The sequence below is a fragment of the Oncorhynchus nerka genome, linkage group LG12 (genome assembly GCF_034236695.1).
Source record: "Oncorhynchus nerka isolate Pitt River linkage group LG12, Oner_Uvic_2.0, whole genome shotgun sequence".
Lineage (NCBI taxonomy): Eukaryota > Metazoa > Chordata > Actinopteri > Salmoniformes > Salmonidae > Oncorhynchus > Oncorhynchus nerka.
In genome coordinates, this window is record NC_088407.1 from 25,428,265 (window position 1) to 25,451,042 (window position 22,778).

The window sequence follows — 22,778 nt, forward strand, 5'->3', positions numbered from 1 at the left end:
CAAGGTCCTCAACAGGAAAAAAATACAATTTCAAACAGCTGTTTTTACATTTTCAATATCCTTCAATGATTTTGGCACATCATATCCCTAGTAGAGAGACATGGATACACACATAGACAACAGTATACTGAGGATTGGAATTATAGTTACACTGTGTCTCAGGAGTGGCCTTGAAAGAGTTGGAGGGACCATGGTCTGGAACGTATGACATTATGACAATGAGGGTGCCCATATAGCCCTATACTGTATGTAGGACATGTGGGGATTCCCATATCTGCTATGGAGGTGTCCAGTGCCCATTGGCATGCATAATTCAAATCCTGCATACACTACCAACAATCAAAACAGAAAAACACCCAGGTAGAAACTGACCAGTCCAGCTATCAGTCAAAAAAGGTGCTTCCATGGTAACGACTACTCTTCTCTCTCTCTCTCTCTCACTCATACAAACACACACCCACACACAGACAAACACAGCTGACAGATCATTTCAACCAAATAAATAAAGTATTTACAGCAATAGATGAAGGAGTAAAAGAAATAAAAGATGAAGAATACGTGTGACAAAAGGGTCCTGTAGAGAGAGTAGGATGTGTCTGTTATGGCACCCTATTCCTTATGTAGTGCACTACTTTTGACCATGCCCATAAGGCACTGTGTAGGGAACCAGTGCCATTTCAGACGCAACCTAGCAGTTTTTAACTCCGTTGGAAACCCAAGTTGAAGTGCAAAATCATGTCCAAACGTCTATACACCACTGGGCGAAAAGGGTCAATATCAGAGGATATATTTATCCAGATATCCAGATATCTGACATTTTATTCGATATAAGGAGTAGACATGCTCCAGAAACGCATGTCCTTAATTTCATATACGGAGCTAGGATATTCTCCGTAATAGAACAGTTTCTACATGCTTCTGATCCGTACCCCAGAAATCTCCCTGCTACCGTATGAGTCAAGACCGCTTACATATTTGTACAATGTTCTACCTTTGGAAAGGGTATGTGACCCGTTTCAAGGAGCTAGGCGTATGTCGCACATCATTACTTCAGAGGAGAGGCATTTTAACGGGGGGGGGGGGGTTCTTCATTTTTCTTTTTTTGGGGGGGGGGGGGCAGAAATGCCTTCTGGAACATGTGAACTTTCATTTGCCTTAATAACAAACTTATATGTCATCTGTAAATACAAATAAAATTACAAACCTAGTTGGTTTAGTCACGTAAAAATACAGGAACCTTCCCGCTAGCCATGATTGACCGAGATAATGGATGGTTTGGACATGCTGAGAGATGAGTTCGGATTGGTCTGCCATGTAGCATGCTTCTGTCTATAACATGAGCTGCTCAGTATCACAGATCACTGCACCTGTACATAGCCCATCTGTAAATAGCCCATCCAACTACCTCATCCCCATACTGTATTTATTTATTTATCTTGCTCCTTTGCACCCCAGTATCTCTACTTGCACATTCATCTTCTGCACATCTACCATTCCAGTGTTTAATTGCCATATTGTAATTACTTCGCCACCACAGCCTATTTATTGCCTTACCTCTCTTATCCTATTTAATTTGCACATACTGTATATATACTTTTCTACTATATTATTGACTGTATGTTTGTTTATTCCATGTGTATCTCTGTGTTGTTGTATGTGTCGAACTGCTTTGCTTTATCTTGGCCAGGTCGCAGTTGTAAATGAGAACTTGTTCTCAACTAGCCTACCTGGTTAAATAAAGGTGGAATACATGTCTGGATAATCCTTTCTAACGCAGCTTTGTTTGAAAGATATCATGCATTGCTGCCCTGATGTTAAATGCGCTACCGACAAAGATCAGAGGGAAAAAGATGTGATGGACTACTTTCTGGAGAACGATCGGGCCATCTCTGATTCTGAAAATGGATCAGACGATGAGGAAATCGCCGATTTAGTTATAAACATTTTCATTGAACCAGACATTGTAGTCTTCCCCCATCACTGTCATCAGAAAAAACGGTGATCAACAGTGTAGTTGTCACAAAAAAAGTTGACAGAGTTTTGAAATCAGTGAAATGCTGTTAAAAAAAATGCAGCATAGCAACTCCAGAGCGCTATCACAACACATGTTTTCTGTAAAGATACAAACGAAGGCCAATCTAACAGAAAATAAAAGGTGCACATCCTCAATACCCCTGCTTGCCCTGTTTGTTATGGACGATGGATGCGATGGGTGCAGATTGGGTCGTCAGCGGCAGTCCCTCGTAATCTAGGGTGATGGTAGTGTTGGTCTGTGATCCACTCCAAACGGTCAATGCATAAATGAATGAAACTTGTGTCGACATTGCAAGAAAATATTGTCATTTCTGTCAGGATTTGGCCAGGGTTGTTCCGGTTTTTGGTCACTACATGCCCCCATTGTGCCTTTTGACCTTTTGTTTTCCCTTGATCCCCATTATTATTTGCACCTGTGCCTCGTTTCCCCTGATTGTATTTAAACCCTTTGTTTTCATCAGTCCTTTGCTCTGTGTTTGTATGTTAGCACCCAGCCCTAGTACTCTGTGAACTCTTGATCCCGGTGGACTCTCTTGTGGAATTCTGTTTTTTGTTCTTGTTTGTTTGTTTTTGAGTATTTTTTGAGGCTTTTTGTGCTATACCTTCCACCTTGTGGATTTACCTTTTTGTCTTGGAGGATTACCTTTGTTCTTGTGGAATTCCTTTTGAGGTTGTGGAGTTACATGTTTTCCTGAAGAACTTCATTTTTTACTTCATTAAATACATCGTCTCAAGTACTGCTGTGTCTGCCTCGTCTTCTGGGTTCTGCCAACTATTCGTGGCTCAGTTGGTTAAGTGACTGTTTCTCACTCCGGAGACCCGGGTTCGTAACCGGGTCCTGACAGAAACACAGAGCCAAAAAATGAACCCAGAGGCAGCCAGTTCCCAGGACCTTGTTGCCAGGCTGTTCCACCACCAGGAGACTGTCCAACGCCACGAAGCTGCCCTGGTTCAGCAAGAGGCCTTAATGGCTAGACATTCTCATCTTCTGTCGGAGATGCTGACTTCCATAAAGCAGATATCTGATCGACTTACCTCGGCAACAGTCCCAGTACCTCAGATTCACGTACCCATGGCAGTTAACCCTCTGGCTGAACCTCGTCTTCCACCTCCCCAACGGTTCTCAGGTGATCCAAGTGCTTGTAAAGGGTTTCTCACCCAATGTTCTCTCTCCTTCGAGCTGCAACCCTCGTCGTTCCCCACCGACCGGTCTAAGATCGCATATATCATCACCCTGCTGTCGGAAAAAGCCCTGGCCTGGGCTACTGCTGTGTGGGATGCCCATAATTCCTGCTGTGCCAGCTACTCTGCATTTGCTGAGGAATTCAAACGAGTGTTTCAAGGCCCAAGCAGTGGTCCTGACTCAGCCAAACAGCTCCTGACTCTCCACCAAGGTCGGCGCAGCGTGACGGACTATGCCATCCAGTTCCGCACGGTGGCAGCAGCGAGTGGCTGGAACAACGAGGCGCTCACTGTGTGCTTTCTGAAAGGCCTTTCCGACACTATCCAAGATGAACTGGCCACTCGGGAACCACCGGACAATCTCGAGTCCCTGATCAAGTTGGCCTCACGCATTGACCAGCGTCTGAGAGAGAGAGAACTCAACCGTAGACCTCTAGCCCCTATCAGTCCCAGCTCCGAGTCCCCACCTTTATCCTCGCTGGCTCCACCGGAACCCATGCAGATTGGACGCATCTCCCAGGCTGAGAGAGACCGCCGGATGAGGGAGCGACGCTGTCTATATTGCGGCAAACCGGGCCATTTCCGTTCCACGTGTCCCGGCTCCAGGAAACGCTCTGTCCCGTACAGACCGGGGGAACTGTAACGGGAAACATAACCTCCTCCCATCCGTCCAACTCCCGTCTGCTCATTCCAGTCACCCTTTCCTGGGACAACCACAAGCTTCACCTTCAAGCCTTGGTAGACTCTGGAGCCGCAGGTAACTTCATGGATGGTGTCTGGGCGAAGGAGAATGGCGTTCCCCTCTGAACCTCTAAGTGACCCCATGAGGGTTACTACATTGGATGGAAGCCGTTTGGGATCTGGACTTGTCACTCATGTCACTACCTCCTTGCGACTTTCAGTTTCACAACACAAGGAATTGATGAACTTTCATTTGATCTCCTGTTCCGAGTTCCCTCTCGTCCTTGGATACCCCTGGCTTCACAGCCATAACCCTCACATCGACTGGTCTGTGGGCACTACCAAGCAGTGGGGTCCTACGTGCCAAGCTACATGTATTTTCCCGAATTCCCCGAGTTCTACTCCCGAGTCTTTAGAATCCATCGACCTGACCCGAGTTCCCGAGTGTTACCATGACCTCAAACTGGTATTTAGCAAACAGAGGGCCACCATGCTACCACCCCATAGACCTTATGATTGCCCCATCGAACTGTTTCTGGGCACTTGCCCCCCCAGGGGTCGGATCTTTTCCCTATCTCCACCCGAACGAGCTGCTATGGATACCTACATCAAGGACGCTCTGGAAGCAGGCCTCATGCGTCCATCCACCTCCCCCGGCGGGAGCAGGGTTTTTCTCTGTGGCCAAGAAAGACGGTGGATTACGTCCTTGCATCGACTACCGGGGACTCAATGCCATAACCGTCCGTAACCGTTACCCGCTACCCCTTATGGCCACAGCCTTCGAGCTGCTCCAGGAAGCAGTTGTTTTCACTAAGCTTGACCTGCGGAACGCATACCATCTTGTGCGGATCAGACCTGGTGACGAGTGGAAGACCGCGTTCAACACGCCTACTGGTCACTATGAATACTTGGTGATGCCCTTCGGCCTGACCAACGCCCCCAGCGGTGTTCCAAGCGCTCATAAACGATGTGCTTAGGGATATGCTTAACATATTTGTGTTTGTTTACTTGGATGACATCCTCATCTTTTCGAGCTCTCTTCAAGAACACACAAAGCATGTCAGACAAGTACTCAAACGCCTCCTAGACAGCCATCTGTACGTTAAGCCGGAAAAATGTGAATTCCATTCATCCCGAGTACAATTCCTGGGATTTGTAGTGGAACCCGGTCGAGTCCAAATGGACCCCAGGAAGGTAGGGGCGGTAGCGGATTGGCCCACCCCAAATCCGTTAAGGAAGTTCAGCGTTTCCTGGGCTTCACAAACTTTTACCGCAAGTTCATCAAGAACTTCAGCTTGGTGGCAGCCCCTCTCTCAGCTTTAACCAAGGGTGGCAATGCAAGGTTTTTGTGGGGAAGTGAAGCTGAGACGGCCTTCCAAGGACTCATGCAGCGCGTCCTCTCTGCTCCCATCCTGATACTACCGACTACGGATGAACCGTTTGTGGTGGAGGTAGACGCCTCAGAGGTTGGTGTTGGAGCTGTCCTGTCTCAGAGGGGTGAAGACAAGAAGCTTCATCCGTGCGCTTTCTTCTCACACCGGCTTACCCCGGCTGAGAGGAACTACGATGTGGGGGATCGTGAACTCCTAGCGGTTAAGATGGCATTGAAGGAATGGAGACACTGGCTCGAGGGGGCTTCTCACCCGTTTCAAGTGCTTACGGACCACAAAAATCTGGAGTATATCCAGCAGGCGAAGCGGTTGAACTCTAGACAAGCTAGATGGTCTCTTTTCTTCAATCGATTCCAGTTTATCCTCACCTATCGGCCCGGGTCGAAGAATCTCAAACCGGATGCCCTGTCCCGAGTCTACGCTCCTGCCATTCGAGATGACACGGACATGCCTGTCCTTCCTGCTGCTAAGATCGTGGCTCCGATTTCGTGGCAAGTTGAGGATACCGTGAGACGAGCTCAAGCTATCGAACCCGGACCCGAAAGGGGGTCCTGCCAATCGGTTGTTTGTCCCCAAGGCAGTGAGGACTCAGGTCCTTCTGTGGGGGCACTCCTCTCGCCTCACCTGTCACCCGGGCGTAGGTCGCACCTTGGAGTTCATCCAGCGTAAGTTCTGGTGGCCTACCATAAGAGAAGATTTGCTGCCAGGGCAAATCTTCTCACCTCCGCCCTCAAGGACTCCTTCACCCTTTACCTATTCCCCACAGACCCTGGTCCCATATCTCGTTGGACTTTATTACTGGCCTTCCTCCATCCCATGGCAATACTACTATCCTAGTCATAATCGACAGGTTTTCAAAGGCGGCCAGGTTCGTCCCTCTGACTAAGTTACCTTCTGCCAAGGAGACGGCTGAGTTGGTAATTAATCATGTGTTCCGAGTCTTCGGCATTCCTCAAGATATGGTTTCTGACAGAGGTCCCCAGTTCGCCTCAAGGTTTTGGAAGGCCTTCTGCCAACTCATGGGTGCTTCTGCCAGTCTATCTTCAGGGTACCATCCGGAGTCCAACGGCCAAACAGAGAGGATGAATCAAGAGCTGGAAGCCACCCTCCGATGTATGACTCGTAACAACCCGTCCACATGGTCGTCCTTCATTGTTTGGGCCGAATACGCGCACAACACCTTGCGCTCCTCCTCCACTGGTATGTCCCCGCACGAGTGTCAGTTTGGCTATGCCCCTCCATTGTTCCCGGACCAGGAGGCAGAAGTCAGAGTGCCTTCAGCCTTGAAGTTCGTCAGACGCTGTCGGCTTATGTGGAGGAAGACCCGTCTTAATCTTATGCGTTCCTCACAGAGGTACCAACAACAAGCCAACAGACGTCGCCGTCCCGGGCCTACCCTGCGCCCCGGCCAGAGAGTCTGGCTCTCCACAAGAGATTTACCACTACGGGTGGAGTCTCGCAAGCTGTCCCAAAAATACATCGGTCCCTTTAAGGTTGCCAGGAGAGTTAACCCAGTTTCTTATCGCCTACACTTACCCAGATCCCTTAAGATTAATCCCACATTTCCTTATTAAAACCTGTTGTTTTTTCTCCCCTTGTCCCGGCAGACAGACCTCCCCCTCCGCCTCGTGTCATTGGAGGCCAGCCGGCTTATACCGTCCATCGGATACTGGATTCCCGCCGGGTGCAGCGGTCCTGGCAGTATCTGGTGGACTGGGAAGGCTACGGTCCCGAGGAGCGCTCCTGGGTTCCTGCCAAAGACATACTGGACCCTGACCTCATTCGTCAGTTCAGGGCTCTCCACCCTGAGAGAGCTGGTAGGAACGTCAGGAGCCGTTCCTAGGGGGGGGATTCTGTCAGGATTTGGCCAGGGTTGTTCCGGTTTTTGGTCACTACATGCCCCCATTGTGCCTTTTGACCTTTTGTTTTCCCTTGATCCCCATTATTATTTGCACCTGTGCCTCGTTTCCCCTGATTGTATTTAAACCCTTTGTTTTCCTCAGTCCTTTGCTCTGTGTTTGTATGTTAGCACCCAGCCCTAGTACTCTGTGAACTCTTGTTGATCCCGGTGGACTCTCTTGTGGAATTCTGTTTTTTGTTCTTGTTTGTTTGTTTTTGAGTATTTTTTGAGGCTTTTTGTGCTATACCTTCCACCTTGTGGATTTACCTTTTTGTCTTGGAGGATTACCTTTGTTCTTGTGGAATTCCTTTTGAGGTTGTGGAGTTACATGTTTTCCTGAAGAACTTCATTTTTTACTTCATTAAATACATCGTCTCAAGTACTGCTGTGTCTGCCTCATCTTCTGGGTTCTGCCAACTATTCGTGGCTCAGTTGGTTAAGTGACTGTTTCTCACTCCGGAGACCCGGGTTCGTAACCGGGTCCTGACAATTTCACATAAACATATCACAAGGTAGCTACGCTATTTTTTTTTATTTATGACGAGAAAACTAACTGGAACAAGCTATTTAGCTAGCCAAGTTGCTAGTTAGCTAGCTAGCTTATATTAACCAGTAATACAATTTTAAAATGTTAACTTTTACCTTGAGGTTTTACAGGAGGTAAAAAAAATCCTTGAAAGGAAGGCTATTTCGATATTTGTTATCTAGCTAGGCTACCAGTGTACCCACCATTCAAACCTAGCTAGCTAGCCCTACTGGCTGCTGGCCAAAGTAGCTAACGTTCTTGATTCTAGTCACCGATAAATAAAACATCTCAAATTAGCTACTTACTTTAGTGTTAAATTCTTTGAGGTATTTTCTGAACAGCTTCTCACTTCTTTGTTTCTCCAGTTGTCAGCTTGACCACACACTATTTACACATTCATTTGTGGAGCCCAAATAAAATAATGACAGTTGGAACGCTACAGCAGAAAATATGTGCCTCTTGTTGCTAGGCTACCACTTACAGTGCTTTTACCTTCTGTTTTGCACGCGCCTTTATCCAGAAAAAAATACAAAAATTATAGCTAGTGTCGGAAAGAATGAAATGGATTTAATATTTGTGAAATGATTGAGCATGTCCTCAAAAAATATCCTGATATGGACCACAGTCAAGAGCATATCATTTAACATTTACATTTAAGTCATTTAGCAGACGCTCTTATCCAGAGCGACTTACAAATTGGTGCGTTCACCTTATGACATCCAGTGGAACAGCCACTTTACAATAGTGCATCTAAATCTTTTAAGGGGGGGGGTGAGAAGGATTACTTTATCCTATCCTAGGTATTCCTTAAAGAGGTGGGGTTTCAGGTGTCTCCGGAAGGTGGTGATTGACTCCGCTGTCCTGGCGTCGTGAGGGAGTTTGTTCCACCATTGGGGGGCCAGAGCAGCGAACAGTTTTGACTGGGCTGAGCATTGTTTGTGCTAAGAAAATATACTACACTGAACAAAAAGATAAACACAACATGTAAAGTGTTGGTCCCATGTTTCATGAGCTAAAATAAAAGGTATCATTTACATTTTATTTCCACATTTTTTTTTAATTGAGAGATGAGCTTAAAGTTTTCTTTACTGACCATAATTTTAACTTGTCTGACAGCTTGTATGATGACGAGTTTCTCACACGACTGGCCTATCTGGGTGATGTTTTTTCTCACCTGAATGATCTGAATCTAGGACTACAGGGACTCTCCGCAACTATATTCAATGTGAGGGACAAAATTGAGGCTATGATTAAGAAGTTGGAGCTCTTCTCTGTCTGCATTAACAAGGACAACACACAGGTCTTTCCATCATTGTATGATTTTTTGTGTGCAAATTAACTCAAGCTTACGGACAATGTCAAATGTGATATCGCGAAGCACCTGAGTGAATTGAGTACGCAATTACGCAGGTACTGCCCTAAATGGATGACACAAACAACTGGATTCGTTATCCCTTTCATGCCCTGCCTCCAGTACACTTACCAATATCTGAACAAGAGCGCCTCATCGAAATTGCAACAAGCGGTTCTGTGAAAATTGAATTTAATCAGAAGATTTCTGGATTGGGCTGCTCTCAGAGTATCCTGCCTTGGCAAATCGTGCTGTTAAGACACTGATTCCCTTTGCAATCACGTACCTATGTGAGAGTGGATTCTCGGCCCTCACTAGCATGAAAACTAAATAAGGCACAGACTGTGTGTGGAAAATGATTTAAGACTGAGACTCTCTCCAATACAACCCAACATTGCAGATGTATGTGCATCCTTTCAAGCACACCCTTCTCATTAAGCTGTGGTGAGGTCTTCACAATTTTTGATGAACAAATAAGGTTTTATATGTAAGATGGTTAAATAAAGAGCAAAATCATTGATTATTATTATATTATTATTTGTGCCCTGGTCCTATAAGAGCTCTTTGTCACTTCTCACGAGCCGGGTTGTGACAACTAATTCTAATGTTCAATAAATGTATCGTATAGTGTGGGTGTGGCAGGTTTACAATGATGGCAAAAAAACAACATTTGAGAGTGCGCTGACCCTGGTGCTAGAGGGGTTACGCAGCTGGAGGTTGAATGTTTGAAGGGGTACGGGACAATAAAAAGTTTGCTTCCGCCTGCATGGACCTCTCATCTAGCACACTGAACATCTCAGCCCATCTGCCTCCGCCTGCATGGACTCCCATCTAGCACACTGAACATCTCAGCCCATCTGCCTAAGCCTGCATGGACCGCCCATCTAGCACACTGAACATCTCAGCCCATCTGCCTGCACCTGCATGGACCTCCCATCTAGCACACTGAACATCTCAGCCCATCTGCCTAAGCCTGCATGGACCGCCCATCTAGCACACTGAACATCTCAGCCCATCTGCCTGCACCTGCATGGACCTCCCATCTAGCACACTGAACATCTCAGCCCATCTGCCTGCACCTGCATGGACCTCCCATCTAGCACACAGTACATCTCAGCCCATCTGCCTCCGCGTGCATGGACTCCCATCTAGCACACTGAACATCTCAGCCCATCTGCCTCCGCCTGCATGGACCTCCCATCTAGCACACTGAACATCTCAGCCCATCTGCCTCCGCCTGCATGGACTCCCATCTAGCACACTGTACATCTCAGCCCATCTGCCTCCGCCTGCATGGACTCCCATCTAGCACACTGTACATCTCAGCCCATCTGCCTCCACGTGCATGGACCTCCCATCTAGCACACTGAACATCTCAGCCCATCTGCCTGCACCTGCATGGACCTCCCATCTAGCACACTGTACATCTCAGCCCATCTGCCTGCACCTGCATGGACCTCCCATCTAGCACACTGAACATCTCAGCCCATCTGCCTGCGCCTGCATGGACCTCCCATCTAGCACACTGTACATCTCAGCCCATCTGCCTGCGCCTGCATGGATCTCCCATCTAGCACACTGAACATCTCAGCCCATCTGCCTCCGCCTGCATGGACCTCCCATCTAGCACACTGAACATCTCAGTCCATCTGCCTGCACCTGCATGGACTCCCATCTAGCACACTGTACATCTCAGCCCATCTGCCTCCGCGTGCATGAACCTCCCATCTAGCACACTGAACATATCAGCCCATCTGCCTGCGTGTGCATGGACCTCCCATCTAGCACACTGAACATCTCAGCCCATCTGCCTGCACCTGCATGGACCTCCCATCTAGCACACTGTACATCTCAGCCCATCTGCCTGCACCTGCATGGACCTCCCATCTAGCACACTGAACATCTCAGCCCATCTGCCTGCGCCTGCATGGACCTCCCATCTAGCACACTGTACATCTCAGCCCATCTGCCTGCGCCTGCATGGATCTCCCATCTAGCACACTGAACATCTCAGCCCATCTGCCTCCGCCTGCATGGACCTCCCATCTAGCACACTGAACATCTCTGCCCATCTGCCTCCGCCTGCATGGACTCCCATCTAGCACACTGAACATCTCAGCCCATCTGCCTCCGCCTGCATGGACCTCCCATCTAGCACACTGAACATCTCAGCCCATCTGCCTGCGCCTGCATGGACCTCCCATCTAGCACACTGAACATCTCAGCCCATCTGCCTCCGCGTGCATGGACCTCCCATCTAGCACACTGAACATCTCAGCCCATCTGCCTGCACCTGCATGGACCTCCCATCTAGCACACTGAACATCTCAGCCCATCTGCCTGCACCTGCATGGACTCCCATCTAGCACACTGAACATCTCAGCCCATCTGCCTGCACCTGCATGGACTCCCATCTAGCACACTGTACATCTCAGCCCATCTGCCTGTGCCTGCATGGACCTCCCTCCATCTCCGTCTAGGCTTGTGTCTGTGTTGGGAGTCTGAGAGCACGTACTCACACATGCAAACGCACACGCACAGGCACAGAAAATTTGAAATCAACATACACACACTGAAAAGAGACACAGAAACACACACACAAGCACACAGACACATGCATGGCAAAGAACATTGAAAACAGACTCACACACAAACACAAGACATATAGGTCTCCTTAACCTGTTATGACTGCAATCCCAATACCGGGATCGATATGACATCTACCAGTGAAAATAGAGAGCGCCAAATTCAAACCATAGAATTCTCATAATTACAATTCCTAAAACACACATGTCTTATATCATTTTAAAGGCAATCGTGTTGTTAATCCCACCAAAGTGTCCGATTTCAAATAGGCTTTTCAGCGAAAGCACTACAAACGATTGTTAGGTCTCCATCAAACCACAATAAGCACAGCCATTTTCCAGCGAAATATAGCATTCACAAAAAGCAGAAATAAAGATAAAATTAATCACTAACCTTGAATTATCTTCATCAGATGACACTCATAGGACTTCATGTTACACAATACATGCATGTTTTGTTTGATAAAGTTCATATTTATATTTAAAAAATCTGAGTTTACATTGGCTATTTAGATTCACTAGTTCCAAAAACATCAAGTGATTTTGCATAGCCACATTTCTGTATTTCAACAGAAATACTCATCATAAATGTAGATGATAATACAAGTTTTACACATGGAATTATAGATATTCCTCTCCTTACCAAGACTACCTGTCTCCCATGTTTAGTGGGCCCCATTGTGAATCAATTACATCACATGGATCCACTGTTGCCATACAAATAAACAAGATGTGCTGCTGCAGAGCAATGAGCTTCACATACACACACACACACCCACACACTTCCTCACCTCACGTGCATGCACACACACACACACAAACACCACTGCCAACAAGATCTCTTAGCGTCCCTTCGAAATTCGATGTATTATGGATTAACGTCTATTTTTAACGCATTAATTCAGCGTGGTTACAGAGTTAATTCTGCATGGTTACAGAGTTAATTCCGCATGGTTACAGAGTTAATTCCGCATGGTTACAGAGTTAATTCCGCATGGTTACAGGGTTAAAACATAAATGATTCAAAGGTTAACAGTTTAGACATTCATTCCAAGTGGTTGAAGTTAGGGCTATAGTTTGGGAAAGGCTTGGCAAACCAACCAACCTCATACTATCAAGTATCATCACGTATTTTCACTGCCTGCTAGAGCATTGTGACCTGCAGTGGTCTGAGCAACGGGCTTCGGCTCCGAGCATCACATGTTTGTGCCCAGTGCTGGGTAATGGTTTAAACATTTTTTAGTAAGCACCGAGGAAGGCATATAGTGTATTGACGTTCTCAGGACCTTTTCAAATATCTGAAAGCGAAGTCTATTTCTAGTGATTAGGCTGCCACTACAACCTGCACACACACACACACACACACACACACACAACTTCTCCTCCCATCTTGCTCCCAGTAGAGAGCGAGACAACTCTCTGTGACAACATCTATTCAGCACAAGGACAGAGTCCCACAACACATTTCTCGCATCCATTAAATAGTTTCCCCCTGGTAAACAGAGCTATCCATAATAACTGCTATATAGGGCAACCACAGAGCTCTGTGCAGCCAGAGTGTATGTGTGTGTTTGGGTGTGTGTGCCTAAGAATGTGTGTGTGATAATGAGTGTGTGTATGTGTGTGTGCGTGCGTGCGTGCGTGATAGAGTGTGTGCATGAGTGTGTGTGTGTGTGTGTGTGTGTGTGTGTGCATGAGAGTGTGTGTGTGCGTGTGTGATAGAGTGTGTGCATGAGAGTGTGTGTGTGTGTGTGTGTGTGTGTGTGTGTGTGTGTGTGTGTGTGTGTGTGTGTGTGTGTGTGTGTGCATGAGAGTGTGTGTATGCGCGTGTGCGTATGCGCCCATCCTCTTGGGCTGATAAGAACAGAGGTCTTCTTGTCTCTGTTGAATTCTACCATCAACTGGATGGATCTTGGAATGCCCTCCATACCAACCCCGCATATAAATGTGGCCCATTCTTTGCAGTCAGTGTGTGTGAGAGACATATGTTCTCACGGGCATGGCGTTTCCTGTCGGGGCTAGCTATCTACCCCTTGACACATAAGATACTCAGATAGATAGGTTGCATTGGAAACTCTCTTTTGGGGGGGGAGGATACAATTGCACCATTTCACCCATAAACCACGCAACTACAACATCAAAACATTGTAATGAATGTAAATCCTTAAAAAATCAGAGGAAATAGCATAATAGAGGTAGTAAAGCTTGACTTGATCTGTTAATATTTGTGAAACCTTCTAAAGACAAACAAATGTGTGGTTGAAATGCTAATACTGTCTAAAGGCTTTGGATGGTTTGATATAAATCTACTTGAGGCTACCCTCCAATGGCACCACAAACTGGCAACATCTACATATGTGGAGAGAGACCACCGAAGGAGAGTTTGAATTCAGTCGGTATTCAAAAAAAGGAGGATATGTATTCCCTGCCGGCACCATTATCAGGAAAAGGTGTCTCAAAATCTTTGAACTGGTTGCGTGTTGGGGGTGTAGCCCATCATAGTGTTAGCGCCACAGCACGCAATCATTAACAACAGGTTCGACGGCAAAGCTTCAAACGAGAGTTATCATTGAGAGATGATCAGTGAGAACTATCAGTGAGATTGCAAAGGCATTCTAATGCTATTTGCTACCCAACATGACAGGAAGGGACAAATAAACATGTATGTAGCCTAATTACATTGTAATTACAAGCAAACGAATCGCTTGTTTTATTCACGTTATCTGTGAAATATAGAAATAATTCCTACATTCTCGACAACCGAGAGAGCGATGTGCTTACCTGTTATGTGGTATAAAGGGTAGCAAGATTCCAAGGGGGGTTTTCAAAAGGAATCCTCTTTGACTTCCAGATCGCTGTCACGCCGTTCCTCTAGATGGGGAAATATTGAAGCATAGTCCTTTGGAGAAGGAGACGGTTTTAGAAAGCTTCACTGGTTCTGTTTACCGACAACACCCGCTCAATCCCGGTAGATTGACCGGACTACCACATTCTGATGAGGGACAGGGAGACAACGACGAAAGGAAAAGGCTACCAACAAATAAAGCCTATTGCTGCGTGAGGCGCATTATACACGAGATGAAGGCATGTAGACTGATTTTGGAATCATTCTTCCAGCTTTGGCTTTTCATCTGACGAGTCTCTATATATATCTTTATAACTCATTTGCTGACAACTAAATTATATCTAGTCTAATTCCTCGTCTACATACATTGGCAACAGTGATTTTGCAAGCAGGTTGATTTTCAACCCCCCAAAAACATCCCCGCTTGCCCTTTGCGGGTGGAGAGGATAGCTCAAACGACAGTTTAAATAGCGAGGACGATTTGAATCATGGTGGTGCTTGCCTGCTTCTTCTCTGGGTAATAGCGGTGGTTTTCCGTGATTCCCCTCCGACCCGTTATAGCCATGCACCGAAAAGATGCTGCGCTTGTGCGATTGCTTCTTTAGCTCGCTCACGCTGCCTCTCGGCGGGGCGCGTGCACAATGTCCTAGCAAGTTGTGTCGCTGTGACAACGCTCGAGCATCCCTACATTCACTCCGGCCCTCTAGAATCCAGATTGTTGCTTTTCTTTTCGAATGTTTTATCTTTACCCCATCAGATGTATTAGCATTTCTGTACAGTATTACTGGTTCAAACGGAAGAAAATCTTCTCTTCCAAAATAGCGGGCAGCACTAACCTACCCATTCCCCCTCCGTTAAAGCAGACTACAGAAGAGCCTAAATCATGTTGGTACTTTTTTTTTTGTCGGTCTAACTCCTTTCACGTCAGTGTCCTCCTTCCCCGGTGAAATCTGCATCAGGGTGACGTCAAAGAATGTTAAAGCGATACAAACCCATTTTATATCCCCCATTCCTCCCCATGGGATAAATCATCTCCGCAGGTTATAGTCATGAATCTTGTTCTGGAGGCAGTTTTCCCAAGAGGTCACTAGCTGGCCCAGTCACAATGTCATAACATCTGGTTTTAAGCCTACCCCTAACCTTAAATTAAGACCAAGAAGCACATGTTTTATTTCATTCATTTCTACATATAGGCGATTTAGATTTTTCAGCTGGCCTATCTAATGGGAAATCACTCAATTCTGCCTACAGGACAAGACTTGTGACATTAAACGTCAGCCTGCGTAATCTCAATGGGATCCATGCTGCCCCATCACTAGTTGTATATCTGTCTGTCTATTCCATCCATTTTTCTATGTTTTTCTGTGGGAGAAAACCTCACTACTACACAGTGACTGGATCTGCTGTAGCCCATCTGCTGTAGCCCATCATTGATGATGTTGTTGCACCTGTTCTATTGGATCGACACTCTTAGAAAAAAGGTGCTATCTAGAACCTAAAAGGGTTCTCCGGCTGTCCCCATAGGAGAACCCTATGAATAACCCTTTTTGGTTCCAGGTAGAACCCTTTTGGGAGTGGAAGTGTGACCCACCCTTTCCACCCTTTCCACAGAGGGTTCAACATGGAACCCAAAAGGGTTTTGGTACCAAAATAGGTTCTACGTGGAACCAAAAAGGGTTTGCCAATGGGGACAGCCGAAGAACCCTTTTGGAAAACGTTTTTCTTAGAGTGTAGTGCAACAGAAGCACATGCCTCTTAATCTAGTAACACAGCCAAACATCTGGCATGAAAAGGCTCCAAAATGATTCCCATGACACGGAGCACGGCTAAAGCCTGCCAAATATTACCTGAGAGAGAACGCTTCAATGTCAGTCAGGTTCATCCGTCCCCATCTTTACATTATACATTCTGATAGAGGCAATGGCAACTAAATGAACAATCAGTATTTCTTTCACTCTGATGTCTAATTCTGAGACTATATAAAGGCTCGTACATGCTCATAGGAAGTAATAAAGCCCTGTAGGCTACCTGCAGACTCATTTTATACAATAAGAGAGAGCTACACCCATCTACAACCTTGAGTCGACAGATGTTGGTGGATGTTCTGTTCTCTCACCTCACCTCCTCTCCATCTCAACCCACCAGGGAGGAAAAGAGACACGGCAGAGGTAGAGAGGGGGACAGGTCGACTGGCACGGTTATCTCCACTATCAAGACAAATTGTTTATAGTCATTGGATGTGTTGGATGTATATTCCCCAGTGACATTTCATTGGGTCACCTAGCTAGTTCACATAGGGGAGGGAGGGGACACACACTTAACCATACACACACACGGACACAAACAAACACAAACACCTACACACACAGTACACACACAAAAACCTACATCAGACACACAAACACACACCAACGTTGGACACACAAACATGGACAGATACACACACCCCGTGATAGACCCAGGGCAGCCATCAGAGGTAATGGACCACCAGAGATAGCTGAATAGCTGACAGCTGAGCCCCCCCCCCCCCCCTATATTAAAACATCTCCCCACCTTTGCTACACCATACCCTCCACCGTTCCCCTCTGATGAACAACAGTGATGGACACAAACATAGCTAACCACACACCAACACACACACACACACCGAACCCAACACAGACAGACACAAACCTAACCATACACACACACACAAACACAACCTCACCCATGTACACAAAGACACACATGTGCACATGCACGCTAAAAACAAAAACACTCACCCCACACTCTCTCTTTCTCTCTCTGTATGTCTGTGTGAGTGGTAGCTACGTCAGCCCTTGCCATAGCAAGCCCCAGGGGAGCTAGCTGTTCGCTCTGTGGAGAATTACTCCATGGCGCTGATCCTTTTTTTTGCTCCTGTGCTGTAAAGGCCTGTTTGATCGGCCTCATTCTCAGTAAGTGACCGGAGAAAAGGCCCTTTGAAGTACCTTAAAGGCTGTTGCTGTTCTGCCCTGTCTGTCAGACATTTAGAACTGGGGTTTCCACGCTCTCAAAGGGAGCTGGTGTGTGTATGTATGTGTCTTCACACGCAGGTATGAAGGAATGCACACAGAGGCGCGCACACACACATGCATGAATGTATGACACCCCCCACACACACACACACCAGGCAGGCCAGCACACATACAGTGCCTTGCGAAAGTATTCGGCCCCCTTGAACTTTGGGCCTGCTTTTCTTCAGCAGGGACAGGGAAGATGGTTAAAATTGATGGGAAGATGGATAGAGCCAAATACAGGACCATTCTGGAAGAAAACCTGACGAGTCTGCAAAAGACCTGAGACTGGGACGGAGATTTGTCTTCCAACAAGACAATGATCCAAAACATAAAGCAAAATCTACAATGGAATGGTTAAAAAATAAACATATCCAGGTGTTAGAATGGCCAAGTCAAAGTCCAGACCTGAATCCAATCGAGAATCTGTGGAAAGAACTGAAAACTGCTGTTCACAAATGCTCTCCATCCAACCTCACTGAGCTCGAGCTGTTTTGCAAGGAGGAATGGGAAAAAATTTCAGTCTCTCGATGTGCAAAACTGATAGAGACATACCCCAAGCGACTTACAGCTGTAATCGCAGCAAAAGGTGGCGCTACCAAGTATTAACTTAAAAGGGGGCTGAATAATTTTTCAGTTTTTGATTTGTTAAAAAAGTTTGAAATATCCAATAAATGTCGTTCCACTTCATGATTGTGTCCCACTTGTTGTTGATTCTTCACAAAACAATACAGTTTTATATCTTTATGTTTGAAGCCTGAAATGTGGCAAAAGGTCGCAAAGTTCAAGGAGGCCGAATACTTTCGCAAGGCACTGTACACACACACCAAATGGCATCCTATTCCCTATATAGTGCACTAAGACCAGAGCCTGGTCAAAAGTAGTGCACTATATAGGGAATAGGGTGCCATTTGGGACGTAACCCCAGTCTCGTCATCATGCAATCTAGCCCCTTTCACTTTCCACTGCTTCCCATTGTCTCATAACCCCAGTCGGAGCTAGGGAGGGAGAGAACCACTTCCCAATCCTCCACCATCTGGTGACGCTGCCAGCAGCACCCTCTGTAAAGACTAGACACACACACACTCATTCACAGACACACACACACACACACACACACACACACACACACACACAGGTTCATATATATTGTATGCACACTACCTGGCAGGCTCACACAACCCATCAAGTTTAAACAAACAACATTTAATAATATTACTGTCTAGTTGATGCTGTGTGTGTTTGTTTAGAGGCGTGCATAGAGTCACGAAATCTAACAAAGCTACTAACCTTTCCTTCTAAGCCACAGAGTCTAAAAATAAACACATTTCTCTCTGTAATTTACCTGTCTATCAGCTGGACTTACACCTAATGGAACCGGAAAAGAGTTTTCAGAATCTGAGATGCATTCAAAAGAGCAGAGACCTGTAGTGGTGCATGGGTAAAATCACTGGAGAAGCCAAGCCAGAAAAAAAGCTGTATTACAACCTATGTGTTGTGGTACTTGCATGGTTTGCTCTATTACTTGTTAGTTCATATGCATTGCCACCGTGATATATAGGCCTAAGGCCGAGACAATAAGAAGACACAGTGGAAGGATAAATTCAACCACACCTTTGTTTCATCACAAAACCATAGATCCACAAGTCCACAAAGGATATTGCATGTAACAAAGAGTTACATTAACTACTGCATGGTCAAGGAGGTAAATGTTTCTGACATTTTTGGACTACTAAACAACAATTGGTTTAGAACCACGGAGAGTTACCGCAAGAAGCAAAGAAAACAAGAGCTGCCTCCACTATTCCGGCACTATTTCAACTTCAACATTGCAGCATCGTCAAATCATCTATGCTTAAATCAGTACAGTGACAACTAAAAGATACCAAACACTTTTTATGTCCAATCAATGTAAGCTAAATATGATGTGGCTGTCCATGGTTCTGATTTGTGTGTGTGTGTGTGTGTGTGTGTGTGTGTGTGTGTGTGTGTGTGTGTGTGTGTGTGTGTGTGTGTGTGTGTGTGTGTGTGTGTGTGTGTGTGTGTGTGTGTGTGTGTGTGTGTGTGTGTGTGTGTGCGCTTCTGTGTGCGCTTGTGTGTGCGCTTGTGTGTGTTTGTGCAAGTAGAAAAAACATGTTGACTCACCCTACTTGTAGATAAACTGAAATGTCATCCTCCTCTCTTTCATGGTGACTAAACGGTCTATGACTGTCATACAGTACACACTTTTATTACCTGGCTAAAATGCTTGCTCGCTAGCCTAACTTCCTTTTATGGGCAAAGATAGCTAGTTAACATTAGGCTAGCTACATATTGAACTTCCATCCTCTCACTCCAGGGTCACAACGTATTATTTTATGGTTGGATCAGAATCCTTGTTATAATCATTGACCAGTACAGACAATTATGTAAAACCACCAAATCCTTATCTCTATCCATGGCTAATTTAGGAAAGAGACCATTTTAGCTAGCTAGCCACCGGAGGACAACCACATAACGAGATGCAACAATGCAAGTTGTTTCCGTCAATGGCGTATTTCTCTTGGTGCTATGTGATAGGAGTTAAGCCAAATCCAAATTCGCTTCCCTTGACACTTTTTTTTGGTTGGGCCAGGACCATTCACAGCTGAGCTCAATCAGTTTAGCTAAACGCAGATTGGAAAGTATGTTGTACTTTTTTTTATTAAGGGAGACCAAATGCATTCAAATATGAAAACACAGAGAGACAAAATAAAAACATTTGTATACAGTATGTTTTTTTCTATTTTTCTATTTTTTTTTTTCAATTTAAAGTTTTATTAAGTCTTCTTGTTTTTCAATCAACCAACAAAACACATTCCACATTCACAGATGTGACAGGCTTAAAAAAAATAAAAAGTTAAAAAATAATAATACATTTGAAAAAATTAAAATACAATTAAAATGAATGATAAAGTCAAATAAAAGCATTTATTTTTCTTAATCTATATATTTTCCTTGGTACATATATATATACATACATACATACGTACATACATACGCACATATACATACACACACACACATACGCACACGTACTCAAAAACTAAATTAAAATAAAAACACACAAAACAAACATATACCACTTGCAGCAGCACTATCAAGGTTCTTATCAGCTATTTCAAGCATTCGCTGAGACGACGGGACAATAATTCGTTTTTAGGTTTTACAGTACCTTACACAACATGTATCTGTGCATTTCCCTAGTCACCCCGTTCACTCTGCCCAGTTTGAAATATAGTTGAATAGTGGGGACCAGAGTCTATCAAACTTGGGCTGTCTCTTGTGGAGGTCATAAGTGAGCTTTTCAAGAGGAAGACAGTCAACAATCTGGTCAATCCACATTTTAAATGTAGGGGGGGGGGGTATTAGAGGCCCACAATAGAAGAATACATTTCTTAGCAAAGTATGTAATAGTCATAAGCAAATTTTCTCTGTCAGGATCAAGAACAAAGTCCTGCTGGCCATTAAGAAGATAGATACACGGGGTCATATCAAACTGTACCTCTAGTATTTTCTGTGCAGCAGTATGTACAGATTACCAGAATCTGGCAATCTCCCTACAGCTCCAAAATACATGCATATAGGTTCCACTTTCAGAGGTACATCTTTTACAGTTAGGAGACATATCTGTTTTCATTCTATGGAGTCTCAAAGGAGTATAATAAAATGTGTACAAAAATTTGTAATTAGATTCTTTCATTTTTACACTGGTAGAGGAGCAGTATACCCTGTCGCAAACCTCCGCCCATAACTCATCACTGATAGTCAGACCAAGGTCCTTTTCCCAGATTAAAGGAGTAAAGGAGGAGCTTCCTTTCTCAGAAAGGAGTCTATAGATGTAAGATATTTTGCCTTTAATGGATTGTGCTGTGACAAGAAGGGTTTCAACTTCATTCAACTGAGTTCTAAACCTCCTCTTGGAGGTAAATGAGGAAATGACATGTCTAATTTGAAGATATTTAATAAAAAAAAAGGGATCTTGGCACATCGAATTCACTGCAGAGCTCTTGAAAGGATTTCAGTGTAGTGGTTTTCTGATGAAATAGGTCTGAAAAGGTCCTGATTCCTAGAGTATGCCAAAGATTAAAGTTGGCATCCCTCAGGGCTTTTGGCAAGTCTGGGTTGCCTACTATAGGCGAGTGAGAACATATTTGGGAGGAAATGCCCAGGTATTTCTTACAGTCCCTCCACGCTAGTAGGGTGCTGTAAATCGCAAAGGTTTTGGCTATGTTGCCCACTTCACTAAAGTTATTAATGAATATAATTGAGCTTAAGGGCAATGAACCACAGGATTGGGCTTCTATCTGAATCCACGTTGACTCTTGTCTGTTTGTGATCCATGTTAGCATGTTGCGGATTTGGGCAGACCAGTAGTACAATTGAAGGGAGGGAAGGGCAAGACCACCTTTAGATTCAGGTTTTGATAAAGTGGAAAACTTGATCCTAGGTTTTTTTATTGCCCCATATAAATTTGGTGATGCTTTGGTTAGTTGTTTTGAAGAAGGAAACTGGGAGATAGCATGGGAGCATCTGAAATAAATAGTTCAGTCTAGGGAGGATGTTCATACGGATTACAATAATTCTTCCTACTAAGATAATTGGGAGGGAGATCCAGGTTTGGAGATCGTTCTTGATTCGATCCAGGAGTGGAAGATAATTTTCCTTAAAAAGGCTATTCAGATCTGGTGTTATGAAGATCCCGAGGTATTGAAACCCCTGTGTTTTCCATTGGAAAGGACAAAGTGTCTTCATAGAGCTGGTGAGTGTAATATTGAGAGGGCAGACAGTGGATTTGTTAAAATTGATCTTATAACCTGAAAACTTGCCATACTGAGCAATTGTGTCTAAAATGAGAGGGAGGGATTTCTCAGGGTTGGATATGTAGAGCAAGACATCATCCGCGTAAAGCGAAATCTTGTGCTGCAGGCCACCTGCAGAAACACCCATAATACTTGGATTGCTCCTTATCAGCTCTGCCAGAGGCTCCGCCCCCAACAAGTAGAGCAGCGGGGACAGCGAGCACCCTTGTCTTGTGCCCCGTTCCAGAGGGAATCTGTCAGAGTTCAGTCCATTAGTAGTCACCATGGCATTTGGATGAGAGTATAGTGATTTGATCCATTTAATAAAATTTGGGCCCATATTGAACTTTTCTAAGACTGAAAACAGAAAGCTCCACTCCATCCTGTCAAACGCCTTCTCAGCATCCAGTGAAGCCAGCAGGACAGGG

At 45.2% G+C, this 22,778-nt stretch overlaps 1 protein-coding gene across 1 annotated transcript in view; it reads right to left on the bottom strand.

The window, feature by feature from the left end:
* LOC115139063 (neuroligin-2-like) overlaps window positions 1–15,352 on the bottom strand; it is a 344,275-nt gene extending 328,923 nt beyond the window's left edge. Inside the window, exon 1 of the mRNA XM_065025419.1 lies at window positions 14,432–15,352. The gene's annotated coding sequence lies outside the window, so the exon portion shown is untranslated. The remainder of the gene's footprint in view (window positions 1–14,431) is intronic.
* Window positions 15,353–22,778: the final 7,426 nt, after the last annotated feature.